General features: G+C 49.9%; 1 protein-coding gene across 11 annotated transcripts in view; it reads left to right on the forward strand.

Moving 5' to 3' along the window:
• The window catches only part of AGBL5 (AGBL carboxypeptidase 5), a 468,371-nt gene that overhangs the window by 71,361 nt on the left and 380,443 nt on the right, over positions 1–16,567 (forward strand). For 8 of the 11 annotated variants that reach the window (XM_085613234.1, XM_085613239.1, XM_085613240.1 and 5 more), the window contains one exon: positions 5,815–5,932. The exons of 2 other annotated variants lie outside the window; for them this stretch is intronic. The gene's annotated coding sequence lies outside the window, so the exon portion shown is untranslated. Of the gene's footprint in view, positions 1–5,814; positions 5,933–7,655; positions 7,741–16,567 lie in introns of those variants that run through there. One more of the 11 variants, XM_085613237.1, reaches the window with a different exon arrangement.

The raw sequence follows: 16,567 nt of genomic DNA on the forward strand, positions 1-16,567 counted from the left end.
ATTGACTAGGTCTAAGTAGGGATCCGCTGTGGGGTGGCTTGTGTACCTGTCTGGAGAAGGACCTGTTCTGGCAGTTTATAGTGGACTGTTTCTGTTGCAGCAGGACCACGGCTTAATTACATATGTTATATATATTCGTATAGTGCACTACTCGCCCAGAGGGTGTCCTGGTGCTGAAGTAGGAGCTGTATAGCGGGAATCTGTCTAGAGCTGTATAGTAACGGAAAAACGATGAACTGGAATGCAACCCCGAGCAATCGTTGGTGGTTGAGATTATTCAAGCGTTCCAACCATAGTTTTTAGGTCGAACCTGGGTAGTGCATGCGCTGCTCTGCAAGGCATGCTGTATTAAGGTATGGATGTGTAGCTGCGCCTAGTTTTTTCTTTGGCTTGTGTAATTGTCCATTGTAAACTGTGGCTTTTCATTAGTCAATAGGCTTAGTAGGCTTAGTAGACCCTCCTTAGTGCCACCTTTTCCCATTTTGTAACCTCCCATGAGGACATCCCCTGTTACGTGTGTTGCTGCTCGGTAGACGTGAATTAGAGCCGCCGAGCACTATTTTCTCAAAGCGCTTTGTCCTGCCTGCTCTTGCCAGCAGGAAAAGGCAGGACACACTCTTTCCTAACGCATTTGCAATGCAATAGGTCTTTATCTGTTTAAAAAAAAATAAAAAATTAAAAGGCATTGTCATTTACAATGCCAATAGCTCAAACTCTCGTAAATGCGAGACCTGTTGCATTGCAAATGCATGCTTATTGTAGTAGACACCCTAAGTCCGACAGGTATGCATAGACGTGCGTCCCGTGCTCACTGTGCTTCAGGACTCAATCTATACCTCAGTCACGAGGCTTAAGTATGATGAAACCGGTCTGGGGTTGCTTGCGTCTTCATCTGGAGGGGGCCTGGCAGTTCAGGCTGGACTGTTCTGTTTGGAGCAGGATGAAGACTGATCGCATATGGCTGGTTTCTGTTTAGAGTGGCACAGTGAACAAAAAATGGACTGGAATGTTGCCAGAGCGTTTAATAGTGGCTGAGAATGATTGAAGCTTTTCTTCCATAACTTTGTTGCTTGTTGACCTAAACAGCATTCTCCCCCCACCCCCCTTCTCTCTCTATTTATCTACATTACCTGCCTAAGGAGAGGAACTCTTATTTATTTTTATGTAGTCATGAGCCTTTGCCTATGGTGCTCTGTGGTGCAGTTTGGAATGTAACTTTTACTGTTGCACAATACATTGTATTTTTGTTTTACAGCTGATGTTCACTCCCCATGGCATTAAAATGATTTGGCTTTGCCCACTCGAAAACTCAAGATCATCACATGATGAGTTGCAGTCAGGCCGATGCTCTGACCATCTTTGAGAGATGCATTTTAGATTATTACGATGTTAACATTTGTGTACTCACAGCCCCTACTTGCTCTTTGATTCTGGGCAGTAAGTCCATCATGAAGGGCTGCAGGCAAGTTTCCAGGCGGGTTTAGACTTTGGAAAGGTTTCTCATAATGGTGAATTCATTTCTAAGTGAAAACACCAATGTTTCAAAGGTACTCGCATATTGTTTACAGATTGTTCTTAATTGATATAGGTGGTCCTCCTACTTTTCTCTAGCATTTTTCCTTCCACAAACTTTTCAGTCTCCTGTTTCCGCCGACTTTAACTGTCTGGAGTGAAACAGTTGTTTCTAAGATGCTACCTATATTTAGAAGTGGGCTTTGCGTCAGCCCCTTTCTCATGATTGGATCCGGCTTTAACTATCCCATTTGTCAGCTTCTTAATCTTTAGCTTTGCATCCTTTTCCTACTTTTGTTCTGCCAAAAAGCATTTCGTTCTCAACGTGTTATGATTGGATGTTGTATTCTTCCTCTGTGCACCAGAGGTGTTTTTTGTTATTAACCTGTTGCACTCCATGGAAGTGATTTGTGTTTCCCATCCTATGTCCCTGCTTCTTGGTTCCTATCTTCCTGATGCTGCCCACCCAACTCCCTGCTCTGTTCCCCACCAGCTCAGCTGTGATTGGCTGCCAGGCCACACACTATTTTTTGCGTGGTCTAGCTTTAAAAAAAACAAAATTCAATTAATCGATTTAACCTGGCCATCGATTTAACCTCGCCATCTTCTGTCACAATGAGTGTATGCATGTCTATCGGTGGCCATCTTTGAATGTTTTTTCTTTAATTGAAAGCCATTCCAACATTACCAGCCGTGTGTGCACCTGTATCTTGACGCATGCATGTGAAAGGAAAACAACATTAGCAAAGACAGTAGCTTGGCCTTTTAAACCGAGACCTATTTGCTTTTCCAATGTTTGTTTTACTAGTCTGTCTTTCCTATTCCAGACTCCCCATGCCCCTAGTTTTCAGGTCGAGCCTAGCACATCGCGCATGCGCCGCTCTAGGAGATGACCTTTTGGAATCTGTCTGTACTTTTCTAACACTCGTGCGTATGGCGACATCCACCTTGCGGGAGCGAGCAGCGGCGCGCAGGGGACATCTGTTTCTAATTAGCGTGTGCCTGTCTCGCGGTCGCTTATACTTTCGTGCTTTTTTTCTTTCTTATTTTCTTTTCGCGGACGCGCTTGTTAAATCCTCCTCCCCTTCCCCTTCCTTCCCTCCCCCGGCACCTTTGTGCCTCTTCCAGGAGCTGGCTGAGACGGGAGGAGACGCACAACTTAAACCTTTCTTGCTGGCAAATGAGCCATGCGCTTTAGAGTTACTTTTCTTGTTTTTCTCTGCAGCCTGTACTTAATGCCGTCTTCGTTTTCCATGATTTTTGTGTTCGTGGCATTCGCGGTAGCAAAGCATGTTTTTGAGTCCCGCCTCTGCTAACCCTGCTCTTAATGTCCATGAGCAGAGGGACTCTCTCTGCCCCTAACCCTGCAGAACCTCTTTCCCTCCTAGGTTGGGCCACGTCTGCAGTCTCAGCAAAGAGGCCAAGGCGCGGTGCATGGGTGTGTGTCCGGCACAAAGTGTCAGGAACCCATTCCTCAATGACGCATTCAGAGTGATGCACTTCGCGACACTCCCCCCTGCAGCTGTACAGAGGGAGTGCACCCCTGAGGCAGGGACTGTCTTCCGTTTCCCCTCAACCTGACTGTCGATCCGCCGCTGGGTGGCGCTCTTTCCTACTCCCCGTAACCTTCGCTCAATAATGACCCTGTCACCCTGTCTTGTACTCTCTTGCAGGCTGTCTCTCCACTCCAACGTTATCTCTACCGCACGCAGACTTCCTCTCTCGCTCTATCAACCCAGAACTCTCTCCCTCTCACATCCTGGTAATGTCTCTCTGCCAAAACAGCACCTGTCTTCCCCCCCCCCCCCCCGACTCTCCATTCAAAGCAACCTCCCTGTACCCACACACACCACAGGCCCCTGCCTGCCCTTTCCTGTCCCTCCATCACATGTTCCTACTCCTCACTCTGTCTTGTCGGTTATTGCAGGCTGTCATTCTGTCCTCACTGCCCCTTCACGCTCCGGATCTGCCTTCCTCACTCTGCTCCGCTATTCATTTAATTGCATTTATATAGCGCATAGTACCACTGACGAGGCACTGCAGGTCTTCATCCTCTTTCACCCTGTCCCTTTACTCTGTGCATTCTGTCCGTCTTTCATTGCCCCTCCATTCTCCAGAGGCCCCCTCTGCCTTTTCTCATCCTGTCCATCCATTCATTGCGAGCTCTCTGCTTTTTCTACCCTTAGCTCACTTAATTCATCACAAGACTCCCTGCTTCTTTTCCTAACCCCGACCCTCCTTTCATCCTACGCTTTTATTCTCTGCTTCTCACTAGGTCCCAACTGCTCATCATAGGTTCTCTCCCCTTTCGTCATTCTGTCCCTCCTTTCACCAGATGCTCTTTGCTTCTTACAAGGTCCTTCCTTTCATCTCAGGCTTTCAGTGTCTCCTAACTGCACTCCCCACCGGTTCTTTGCGGCTGTCTCTCCCGTCTCCGTCTCTCTGTTTCTCACCCGGTCACTTATTTCATCTCAACCTTTCAGTCTATTCTTGTGGCACTCCCCACCGCCACTCCAGGCTGTCTCTGCGCTCTCCTGGCCACCCTGCCCCTTCCTTCACCAGAGTCTCTGCTTCTTACCGTTCTCCTCCATTCACTTCACCCCTTCAGTCTCTTCTAATGGCCCTTCCCATGGGCTGTCTCTCCCTCTCCGTGTCACTCTGTCCCTCCTTTCACCAGAGGCTCTCAGCTTCTTAGTGGAATCCTCCTGCTACTGTCTTCTAGTGGCACTGCCATACTGTACTACACGGGCTATCCCCTCGTCATTCTGTCCCTCCTTTCAGCAGAGGCTGCCCTTTTCTCAACCTGTCACTCATTTCATCTCAATCTTTCAGTCTTTGGCTGCCTTCAGTGGGCATCTCATCATGCTAGTGACTGGACGCCTTCAGCAGCTGGCATCTCATCATGCCAGTGCAGAGAAGCAGGGTGACTGGCTGCCTTTAGTTGGCATCTCACTATGCCAGTGCAGAGAACCAGGGTGACTGGCTGCCTTCAGCAGCTGGTGCAGGGTGACTGGCTGCCGTCAGTTGGCATCTCATCATGCCAGTGCAGAGCAGCAGGTGTCTAGCTGCCTTCTAGATGTTTTGGACACACATCAATTTAATATTGAAAAAAAAGAATGCTCCAAATTTAGTTTACTCAAACCATCTTGTAAATCAATGGCCATTAATTTCCCATTTAATCCAAAGATCACACATCACCTGAGTACATGCATTTGTGCATGAGGCCTGTTGCATGGTTCAAGTCACGACCTCCCGTTTGATGGACCAGGTTCCCGCATTGGCTGGCACCCCTTGCCTTGCTGCCTTCCATGTCTCCTTCGCACCCACCACATCTCTGTTGGTAATGTTCTTGCTTAATCCTTCTCACAGGGCATGTAGGGTAGAAGTATTCTGGTCCTGCCGCTGATACATGAAATGTGACCGGCTGCTGAATGTACTTTCTGATGTTTGTAACCTCGCAGCTTGTGTGCTGCACGACTAAAAACGTATAAGATCTCAAAGGCGAGACCTATTGGCTATGCCAATGCTTGCTCTCTGAGTAGCTAGGCAAGAGGAGTTTACATTTTATGTCTCTTTCCCCACTACAGTAGATTAGTATTCGCATAAAAAGCAATAGAAACAAAACTCTTATTTTGTTTCCTTCCGTTTTTATTTTCCAATGTTTATTTCTGTAGGCTATGAAAGTATCCCTTTTCTACTGTTCGAGTGGGTTTTATTTTCTTCTTATGGCACTCGGTGAAGCATGAATAAGTAGAGTAGTGAATAGTCCGCATCTGAGCAGGGACAGGCGAATGGTGGAGAGATAAGGAGGTAAACACACACATGAGAGTACTTGCATGTGAACCAGAGACACTATTAATAGGGTGATGGTTCTAGAGAGCTGTGGCTTGATTTCATGTAATAGTGTTTGCACCTCAACGTAACACCAGAAAAGGCATCCATGTGTAGATCAACAAAGCAATGATTAGAAAGAAGAAAAAGTACAGGAGCCCCTAGCTTGGCCCAGAATTGGTGACGGAAATGTTGAACAAATTAGCTATCCACAATTGGAGCTTAAGTTAACGTTCAAAATAGACAGCCTAATACAATATCCTTCTACACAGTGGGTGAAGACTAATATTCCCATGTCAAGCAGCAAACCTTCTTCCATTTTTACTCCAAGCTTTACTCTTGCCTCCTTGTTGTGCATGATGTATGGACCGAGTGCACAAATGTTAAATGTCTGCAAAACTTTGCAGATTCTCTGCATTCCATTGATTTGCAAAAGTGTATATTTTTGCTATTTTTGTTTTGTTGTTGTAGAGAAGTCGTCTTGAAGTATTATGCATCTCATTTTGTGGCTGAATCAAGATTACTTTTGAACTGCATTTGACTGTAGCCAGTATGGGTGAACCAGATTAAAAAGGCGAATTTCTTTGTGGTAAGTAGACCAAGTAATCTGACCTTGAATACACTTTGAAAATGACTGCTTGCTTCGATCTTTGTCAATGTTTTTTTCTTTAAGTATTGCTGATGATCTTGTGATAGATTAGTAGTAATCTTCCATCTTGTGACATTTAGAACTGCGAGTTAAAATTGATCCTTCTGTCATCGCATATGCCTCTTGTCTTTCAAAATAAGACACACCGCTTTACAAAACATGTCACTCAGCCTTTGATATGCTTCCAAAAGTCCTTTGCTTTCGTTCCCTTTATTTAATGATGCTCCCTCCTTTAGCTGAGGTCTGTAGTTCAAGTGCATTTCCAAGCCTATTCTGAGCTACATGTGTTTATTGTTGTCCCCACGCAGTGGTGTGCTGTTGATCCAACTTAGCAACAGATGAACAAAGTGAGGAACATTTATTTTGCCTTGGGGAGCAAGGGATGTTCACCAGTCTGCAATCTATTCTCATTAAGTGGGCAGAAAATCCGGTGTTCCGGTCGCTAATACTGGTTTGCTGTAATGTTTTTGTTAAGTTAACCAGGCAGATCCTTGATGCAAATTAACCTGTGCATTGAATGTTGGGTAGCAGCAAATGTTCTACTATATTGTTTACTTTCTTTCACAATTAGCTGAAAAATTGGCAACGTTTTGATAAATGGTAAAAGATATTAGCACATGTTCAAGCTTGTAAACTGCAAAATCTTGTGATGTTTTAGATTGAATAAGTAGAGAAGTATAGCTCAGGAGCTACTTTTGATATATGCTGGGAAGATGGCTGACACGAGAGCCCACCTAGATGGAGCCCTCTAGCAGAACTGCAGCACATTCTAGGAAAGTGACTACATTCGATCAATAACTAGTTTCAGCTTTTCAAGCCAAGGGATTCACAGTTTAACTGAGGACCTATGCTGGTTTAAGGGGTAATGGTACAGGGCAGTTTTCCGCAGCAGGGTCTAGTGCTCAGTATTGACCACGATACTTGAAATCTTACCTCCAGCCTTGGTTCCCTTCCTTTCCTTTACACATTAATGTCCATAATTAAGTCTGAGTAGCCCTCCTCTCCTATCACAGATTTTCCATTACCATTCTTACCTGCTTCAAAAGGCAATAGTTAGCACTATCTAGTGAACATCGAAGTCATGGATACGCCCGGGTAAAAGGGTGGGCATAGCAGCTCTGTGTAGGCACACACAGTACCCTTAATCTTCATTCCTAGGGATCGTTAGAATTTCACTTATCGGGATCTTAGAAAACAATTTGTTTGTGAAGATGATGGTTTTATGCATTGATGGTTGCAACATGCTATTATAGCAGAGACCTTTGTGAGATGTTTTCAGGTGTACTTTAGCCAGACTATGCAGTTACTAAGCTTGGGGGAGTAGTACTTTAAAAAAAATTGATTCACACGATGCATGTAACAAAGATTTTCATGTCTACTTTTTATGGTAAAGGAATGGTATAATCTCACTTTGGTTAGAGAGAAATTATTTTATACATCACAAACATAACCGTGAAATCTGGTTCATACTGACATCAGCAGTATACATGATCGGTGGTTATATTGCTCAAGCCATATCCTTGTTTCTTGTTTAAAGGTGATTTGTAGTAGTTTTAGAAGGAGGTAGAGGAAATGTGAAAATGAACGGAGCTGTAATCATAATACATTTGGGCCCTGTTTTTATATGGGCCAATAATTCCATTTTAGGTGCAAAGAAATTGGCCAAATCAGCCTGCAAGTTGAACTGGAGGCAGAGTTTTTCTCCGCAATTTCCAGCAGGTGAAACCTGATGCAAACTGTTTATGCAGGTAGCCCACAATCAGATGTGCTCTGTTGGAATATCTGAAATCAAGTGTGTTAGACCTGTCAGCCCTTTGGGTGGTCCCTCCTCATCATTATTTATTTTGTCCCACTTTTGCCTCAAACCCTGTTATAATTTTTCCTTTTTGGGAACCACCAGACTTTTTAGTGTTGATGCAAGGTCAGGGAGCCATTTTCCCTACCCCTGGAACTTCTGTCTGAGGGCCTGAGACACAAAATGGTGGCCACCCATTGTCACCTGTGACATCACCAGAACCCACTGGAGGTTTCTAGAATCTTCTGTAACATTCTAGAACCCTGTGACAGTGGGAGGCAGTTTAGAATGTTGGGAGGCCATCTCAGAGTGGCAGTTGGCATCTGACTGGAGAGGAGAGAGGACAGATGTAGAAGGAGGTCGGAGTAAGGCAGCAGGGGTGGAAACCAGTGCTTGGAGTGGGGTCCAGAAACCCACCCTTGATGCTAGTCCCTACTGACCAAGCCCAGCCTAAAGCCCTGTGTGGGACCAAGACCAGAAGAACCATCTTAAGGAACTGAACATTTGAAACAGGCCTTAAAGAGGAAGAACAGCAAGTTCCTGACCTGTTCAGTGGTGTCCTCCTGGAGTCCTGACGTCGAGAAGCCTGGAGACCTGGGGCCTGAGGTAGAGAAGCGGCGCTGACAGAAAGCAGACGTCGTACCCGGAGCCGCCAGAGGTCGAGTGAGGGCGCCGACGGAGGTCGTGGAGAGGCGCCGGAGGTCGAGTGGAGATTCACCCGAGGTCGAGGTGAGGGCGCCGACGGAGGTCGTGGAGAGGCACCGGAGGTCGAGTGGAGATTCACCCGAGGTCGAGGTGAGGCGTCGACGGGGGAGTGAAGTCCGCCCACCGGAGTCGCCGGAAACTGAGGTGAAGCGCGCCGGAGGTCGGGAGTGGAGATCACACTCCGGAGACACCCGGAAGTGGGGAGGCCGTGTCCCTGCGACGCCGGAAGGCGACATCGAGTCGAGATCGTCCAGTGACATCGAGTCGAGGCCGCCCAGCGACATCGAGACGAGGCCGCCCAGCGACATCGAGACGAGGCCGCCCAGCGACATCGAGACGAGGCCGCCCAGCGACATCGAGACGAGGCCGCCCAGCGACATCGAGTCGAGACCGCCCAGCAACATCGAGACGAGGCCGCCCAGCGACATCGAGCCGGAGCCGCCTCACGACATCGACACGGCGCCGAGCAGAGCCGATCATTGTGAAAAGGGCAGTAAGTGGTAGAGGGGGCGTCTGAGGCCCCGTGTAGCCCTGAAAGACCATCCTAGGGGTTAGAGGGGTGTTAGAACCAGCCTGGGAGTGCCAGGGGTGAACTGAGACTGGTGCAGTGACATCTGTGAGGGGCTGTGTAGTTTGGAGGGCCAAATCTTTAGGTTACTCTTGTTCTGCCTCAGCTTAGGCCCCAGCCTTGACCAATCTAGGTGGGACACCCCCCATGCCATCCAAATGACCACAAGCTGTATATGGGCAAAGTAAGACCAAGTTACCTCATGAAAGTGATTTGATCTATACTGTCATTGATTGCTTTACCTTATTTATTGAGGGTGCTTTATTTATTGTCTTCCACTAATTTATTCCTGCACTGTATTTATTGTCTGACTGTATTTATTTGCCGTCTGTATTTATTGCACATCTATTTATTCTTTGCTTAATGAGGACCTGAATCTATTTATTGAAATTCCAAAGTAGCATTGTTTGGTTGACCTGCTCTTTTAAAGGAAAATGCTATTGTATTGTATTTATGTGATGAAACCTGCAACTAAGAGAAAATAAGATAAAGACATATATATTTTCAACTTGACTTGCATAATTTTTACGGTGTAGTGTCGTTTTTGGAACGGATGAACGCATGGTTATTGTGAGGGTGTGACGTACGCTTAACACGGTGCCTGACCCCCAACCGCTCGAGCCAAGCTACCACTGTGCTGGGAACCTGGTGACTGCTAACCCGGTTGCCCGGTTTCCAACATAAAATTGGTGTTCAGCGGTGGGATAGAGCTGTGCTTGCGTCTACTCGACAATAACTGTGGGTAGTCCATAGGCCTACACCGGGAGTTTTCTCCAAGCGGACTTCCTAATTTTGAGTTTTGTTTTTTCCAAATTTACTTCTGGTAGTGGGAGGAGGCATTACAAAAGGTACCCCCCTGCATAGCTTCTGTAAGCAACTGTCTTCTATCCTGAGTGGGCAAAATGGAGTTTGTATTGGAGGATGTGGAAACTTACACTGTGGCCCAACTCAGAGAGTTTTGTGAGCGAGAGGGGGTGTTTTGTCCCCAAGGTGCAAAGAAGGGTGAGCTCCAGACCAGCTTAAGGGCTTGGGGGGAGGCACGACGAGAAAGTAAGGTTGAGAAGGAGGATAGGGATGGAGAGCCTGTCAGCGAGGGGGCTGGTTTGTACCAACCTGAGGTGGGGAACCTATTAGAGGGGCCCAGAACACTTTCAAGGAAGGGCAGCAGTGTCTCTATTGGCGGCTTATCAGAAGCAGTATTAACTGACCGGAGGGAGAAAAGACAGCTCACATGGGAGTTGGCGAAGCTGGAGAAAGAAAAGGAGGAACGGAGGATGGCTCACGAGTTGAGGCTCAGGGAGATAGATCTCCAGATCCTACGGGTCGGGGCACACACTGTTCCTAATGGTGGCAGCGAAGAGAGAGAAATCACCAGGGAACCCAAACCCTATCTGCCAAAAGACATAGTAGCCAGCTATAGTGCGGGAGATGATATCGCCAAGTGGCTAGCGGCCTATGAGGTCTCTTTAAGAGCCCATGGGGTTCCAGAGAAATATTGGGGAGGGGGATTGTATAAATACATGCCTCCAGCTGGCAGGGATACATTATTGGCCCTGGAGCAGGATGAGCAGACTCACTACCCCACCATGAAAGTGGCGCTCGTGAGGAAGTTTGGACTAACACCCGAGAAGTACAGACAGAAGTTCCGGGGTAGCCACAAACTGGGCACACAGAATTGGGTGGATTTCCTGGACTATGCAAAGAAGGCATTAGAGGGTTGGATACAAGGCAGCGAGGTGAGGGACTACAAGGGGTTGTTTGATTTGATGTTGAAGGAACACCTGCTCAAAAAATGTTTCCCTGACCTGCGTCAACACCTGGTGGATAGCAAGCTGACCAATCCCCGGAAGCTTGCCGAGGAGGCGGACATTTGGGCTAGTACCCGAGTGTCCACAAGGGCGACTGGAGGGGACTCTCAAAAGACCGGACAGGGCGCCCCCCAGAAGAAAGAGGGAGGGCAAAAGAAAACTGAGTTCTCTAAAGGCCCCCAAAATAGTTTCCAAGGGAAGGGAACGGGATTCACCCCTAGGGCTAACCCACCCAGAAACCCTAATCCTGGCCAGAGTCAGCAGCCAAGGGTTGTCCATTGCTACGAGTGCGGTGGTGTCGGACACTATAAGGGAGATGTGAAGTGCCCGAAAAGACCACCCCCTCCCATCGGAGGAAAGGCCCCCGGAGTAGCTAGTGTAGTGCTCGGGGAGGAGATGCATTTAGATAAGGGAAGGGAGTGGGTGGGTGTCACCTTAGTGTCCCTGGGAGAACGGGAGATGGTTCCGAAGATCCAGGTGCCCGCAAATACCACAAAGTATGGGCAGTGGGTCACCATCAACGGCCAAAGAGGGGAGGCTCTGAGAGACACAGGAGCCAGTATGACTATGGTACGTAGCCAACTGGTGTCTCCAGAGCAGGTGATTCCCCATGTACTCCACCCTGCCACGATGGCTGACGGCAGAATGGGCCACTATCCGGTGGCCGAGGTTCCATTTGAATGGGAAGGGGTTGCAGGGTTGCTTCGAGTTGCCGTAAGCCCTGCCGTGCCAGTCGATTGTCTGCTGGGGAATGACATGGAGCATAATGCTTGGAAGGAGGTGGAATACCGGACTCATGCGGAGATGCTGGGTACACCTGACTGGGCCTGTGTCAGCACAGGGTCTGCGACTACCCGGAGGGGGAGTTCGTTTAGGCGGGAGCCTGGAACAAAGGCACCGCCGGCTGCCGACCAAGGGAAGAACCGAGGGCAGGAGGAGCCTGCCTCGGCATCCGCGCCCCGTGTGACGGATAGGCCACCGGAGGTGGTGGACCAGGAGTCCGCGGAGGGGGATGTTACCGAACTGGAGAACCTACCCATCACGGCCGAGTGGCACGTGGAGGGAGGGCCGACCAGGGAGGAATTCTGCAAGGGCCAGAGGGAGTGTCCTACCCTTGAGGGACTGAGGCGACAGGCCGAAGCCCAGGCAGCAGGGAACGTTGAGGGGAACTACATTATTTACTGGGAGGATGGCCTCCTCCACAGTGAACCCAAGGCACCCATGCACAGATCGTCACGGGCCTTGGTTGTCCCTCAACGTTATCGAGCCTTCCTCCTGGAATTGGCTCATGAGATCCCCTTGGCAGGACACCTGGGGCAAGACAAGACCTTTGCCCGGCTTGTCCCACACTTTTATTGGCCTCAGATGAAAGTGTCGTCCGACACCTATTGCCGGACGTGTGTGTCTTGTCAAGCCAGTGGGAAAACTGGGGTGAAGCTGAAAGCTCCCCTGGAACCACTTCCTGTCGTTAGTACCCCCTTTGAAAGGGTGGGCATCGACATTGTGGGTCCATTAGATCCGCCTACTACAGCTGGTCACAGGTTTATCCTGGTTCTGGTGGATCATGCCACACGGTACCCACAGGCTATACCTCTGAGGACCATTACGGCACCTGTTGAGGCTAGGGCCCTGATGGGAATCTTTACCCAAGTGGGTTTTCCCAAGGAAGTTGTGTCTGACAGGGGCACAAACTTCATGTCAGCATACATGCGGGCCATGTGGAAGGAGTGTGGAGTGACCTACCGGTTCACCACTCCTTACCACCCCCAGACCAATGGACTGGTGGAGAGGTTCAATAAAACCTTGAAAGGCATGATCAGAAGTCTGCCTGAAAGCCTGCGGAGGAAATGGGACGTCCTCCTACCCTGTCTATTGTTTTCTTACAGGGAAGTGCCACAGAGGGGAGTGGGCTTCAGCCCCTTCGAGCTTTTGTATGGGCACCCTGTACGTGGACCTCTCGGCCTGGTGAGGGTCGGATGGGAAAGAACTCCCAGAAAGCTTCCCCAGGATGTGGTGAGCTACATGCTGGCCTTCCGGAGCCAAATGGCTAAGTTGTGGAAGCAAGCTTCTGACAACTTGGAAGCCAGCCAAGCAGTGATAAAGGCGTGGTATGACCACAATGCTCACCCGGTGGAGTTGGAGCCTGGCCAGAAGGTGTGGGTGATCGAACCAGGAGAGCTTAGCGCCCTCCAGGATCGCTGGTCAGGACCCTTTGAGGTGTTGGAGAAGAAGGGTAAGGCTACCTACTTGGTGGATCTGAAGACCCCTCGCCAGCCCCTACGGGTGCTGCATGCCAACCGCCTCAAACCCCACTATGAGAGGCCCGAAGTCATATTGCTGATGGTGACTGACGGAGCAGAGGACGTGGAAAGCGAGCCTCTCCCTGACTTATTTGCGTCTCAAGAGAAGGATGGGTTGGTGGAGGGAGTGATTCTCTCCCCGTCCCTAACTCCTGAACAGCAGGAGGACTGCCGCCAGGTCCTGGGGCAGTACTCTTCGTTGTTCTCCCTTGTTCCGGGTAGCACTCACCTGTGCGTCCATGACGTGGACACAGGAGACAGCCCACCTGTGAAGTCAAAGATCTACCGGATGACAGACGAGGTGAAGGCCAATTCACAGTGAAGTCACTAAGATGCTGGAGCTAGGAGTGATTGAACCTTCCAGCAGCCCCTGGTCCAGTCCGGTGGTACTAGTACCAAAAGCTGCACCACCGGGAGCCCAACCGGAACTGAGGTTCTGTGTGGACTACCGGGGACTGAACTCAGTAACCAAGACTGATGCTCATCCGATTCCAAGAGCGGATGAATTGATTGACCGGCTGGGAGCTGCCCAATATCTGAGTACCTTTGACCTTACTTCCGGGTACTGGCAGATCTCTCTGACTGATGGAGCTAAGGAAAGGTCAGCCTTCTCCACGCCCAAGGGCCACTACCAGTTCTGCGTGATGCCCTTTGGGCTCAAGAACGCACCTGCCACGTTTCAGCGTCTGGTGAACCAGATCCTCCCTGGAATGGAGAGTTTCTCTGCTGCTTATCTGGACGACATTGCCGTCTTCAGTAACAGCTGGGAGGATCACTTGCGTCACCTGCAAGATGTTCTCCAGGCCCTGAAACACGCTGGTTTAACGATCAAGGCCAGTAAATGCCAGATCGGGCAGGGGTCGGTAGTGTACCTTGGACACTTGGTGGGTAGGGGAGCGGTGCAACCCCTCCAGGCGAAAATCGAGGCTATCATGGCCTGGGAACCCCCCAAGACTCAGACTGAGGTCCGAGCTTTTCTGGGCCTCACTGGATATTACCGCCGTTTCGTGAAGGGATATGGTACCCTTGTGGCCCCCCTCACGGAGCTTACGTCCAAGAAGCAACCTCGACGGGTAGTCTGGACGGAGGCTTGTCAGCAGGCCTTTGTGAAACTGAAGCAAGCCATGTGCGAGGCCCCGGTCTTAAGGGCCCCAGACTTTTCCAAGGAGTTCATTGTCCAGACGGATGCATCGGAACATGGCATTGGGGCAGTGTTATCGCAACTCAATGAAGAAGGTCTGGATCAACCCGTGGTCTTCCTATCCCGGAGACTACTTCCCAGGGAACAGAAGTGGAGTGCAATAGAGCGTGAAGCCTTTGCCGTGGTATGGGCTCTGAAGAAGTTGCGGCCATACCTGTTTGGCTCGCACTTCCTAGTTCAGACCGATCACAGACCCCTTCGGTGGCTGATGCAGATGAAGGGGGAGAATCCCAAGTTGCTAAGGTGGTCTATCTCCCTACAGGGAATGGACTTTCAGGTGGAACATCGGCCTGGAGTGGACCACGCCAATGCAGACGGTCTCTCAAGGTATTTCCTCCTTAGTGATGAGAACTCCCAAGGGGTTGGGTAGCTCTCCCCACTTTCAGCTGGGGGGGACGCGTGTTAGACCTGTCAGCCCTTTGGGTGGTCCCTCCTCATCATTATTTATTTTGTCCCACTTTTGCCTCAAACCCTGTTATAATTTTTCCTTTTTGGGAACCACCAAACTTTTTAGTGTTGATGCAGGGTCAGGGAGCCATTTTCCCTACCCCTGGAACTTCTGTCTGAGGGCCTGAGACACAAAATGGTGGCCACTCATTGTCACCTGTGACATCACCAGAACCCACTGGAGGTTTCTAGAACCTTCTGTAACATTCTAGAACCCTGTGACAGTGGGAGGCAGTTTAGAATGTTGGGAGGCCATCTCAGAGTGGCAGTTGGCATCTGACTGGAGAGGAGAGAGGACAGATATAGAAGGAGGTCGGTGTAAGGCAGCAGGGGTGGAAACCAGTGCTTGGAGTGGGATCCAGAAACCCACCCTTGATGCTAGTCCCTACTGACCAAGCCCAGCCTAAAGCCCTGTGTGGGACCAAGACCAGAAGAACTATCTTAAGGAACTGAACATTTGAAACCGGCCTTAAAGAGGAAGAACAGCAAGTTCCTGACCTGTTCAGTGGTGTCCTCCTGGAGTCCTGACGTCGAGAAGCCTGGAGACCTGGGGCCTGAGGTAGAGAAGCGGCGCTGACAGAAAGCAGACGTCGTACCCGGAGCCGCCAGAGGTCGAGTGAGGGCGCCGACGGAGGTCGTGGAGAGGCGCCGGAGGTCGAGTGGAGATTCACCCGAGGTCGAGGTGAGGGCGCCGACGGAGGTCGTGGAGAGGCGCCGGAGGTCGAGTGGAGATTCACCCGAGGTCGAGGTGAGGCGTCGACGGTGGAGTGAAGTCCGCCCACCGGAGTCGCCGGAAACTGAGGTGAAGCGCGCCGGAGGTCGGGAGTGGAGATCGCACTCCGGAGACACCCGGAAGCGGGGAGGCCGTGTCCCTGCGACGCCGGAAGGCGACATCGAGTCGAGATCGCCCAGCGACATCGAGACGAGGCCGCCCAGCGACATCGAGACGAGGCCGCCCAGCGACATCGAGACGAGGCCGCCCAGCGACATCGAGACGAGGCCGCCCAGCGACATCGAGACGAGGCCGCCCAGCGACATCGAGTCGAGATCGCCCAGCGACATCGAGACGAGGCCGCCCAGCGACATCGAGTCGAGACCGCCCAGCAACATCGAGACGAGGCCGCCCAGCGACATCGAGCCGGAGCCGCCTCACGACATCGACACGGCGCCGAGCAGAGCCGATCATCGTGAAAAGGGCAGTAAGTGGTAGAGGGGGCGTCTGAGGCCCCGTGTAGCCCTGAAAGACCATCCTAGTGGTTAGAGGGGTGTTAGAACCAGCCTGGGAGTGCCAGGGGTGAACTGAGACTCGTGCAGTGACATCTGTGAGGGGCTGTGTAGTTTGGAGGGCCAAATCTTTAGGTTACTCTTGTTCTGCCTCAGCTTAGGCCCCAGCCTTGACCAATCTAGGTGGGACACCACCCATGCCATCCAAATGACCACAAGCTGTATATGGGCAAAGTAAGACCAAGTTACCTCATGAAAGTGATCTGATCTATACTGTCATTGATTGCTTTACCTTATTTATTGAGGGTGCTTTATTTATTGTCTTCCACTAATTTATTCCTGCACTGTATTTATTGTCTGACTGTATTTATTTGCCGTCTGTATTTATTGCACATCTATTTATTCTTTGCTTAATGAGGACCTGAATCTATTTATTGAAATTCCAAAGTAGCATTGTTTGGTTGACCTGCTCTTTTAAAGGAAAATCCTATTGTATTGTATTTATGTGATGAAACCTGCAACTAAGA

Source organism: Triturus cristatus, chromosome 6 (assembly GCF_964204655.1).
Source record: "Triturus cristatus chromosome 6, aTriCri1.1, whole genome shotgun sequence".
NCBI classification, from domain to species: Eukaryota; Metazoa; Chordata; class Amphibia; order Caudata; family Salamandridae; genus Triturus; species Triturus cristatus.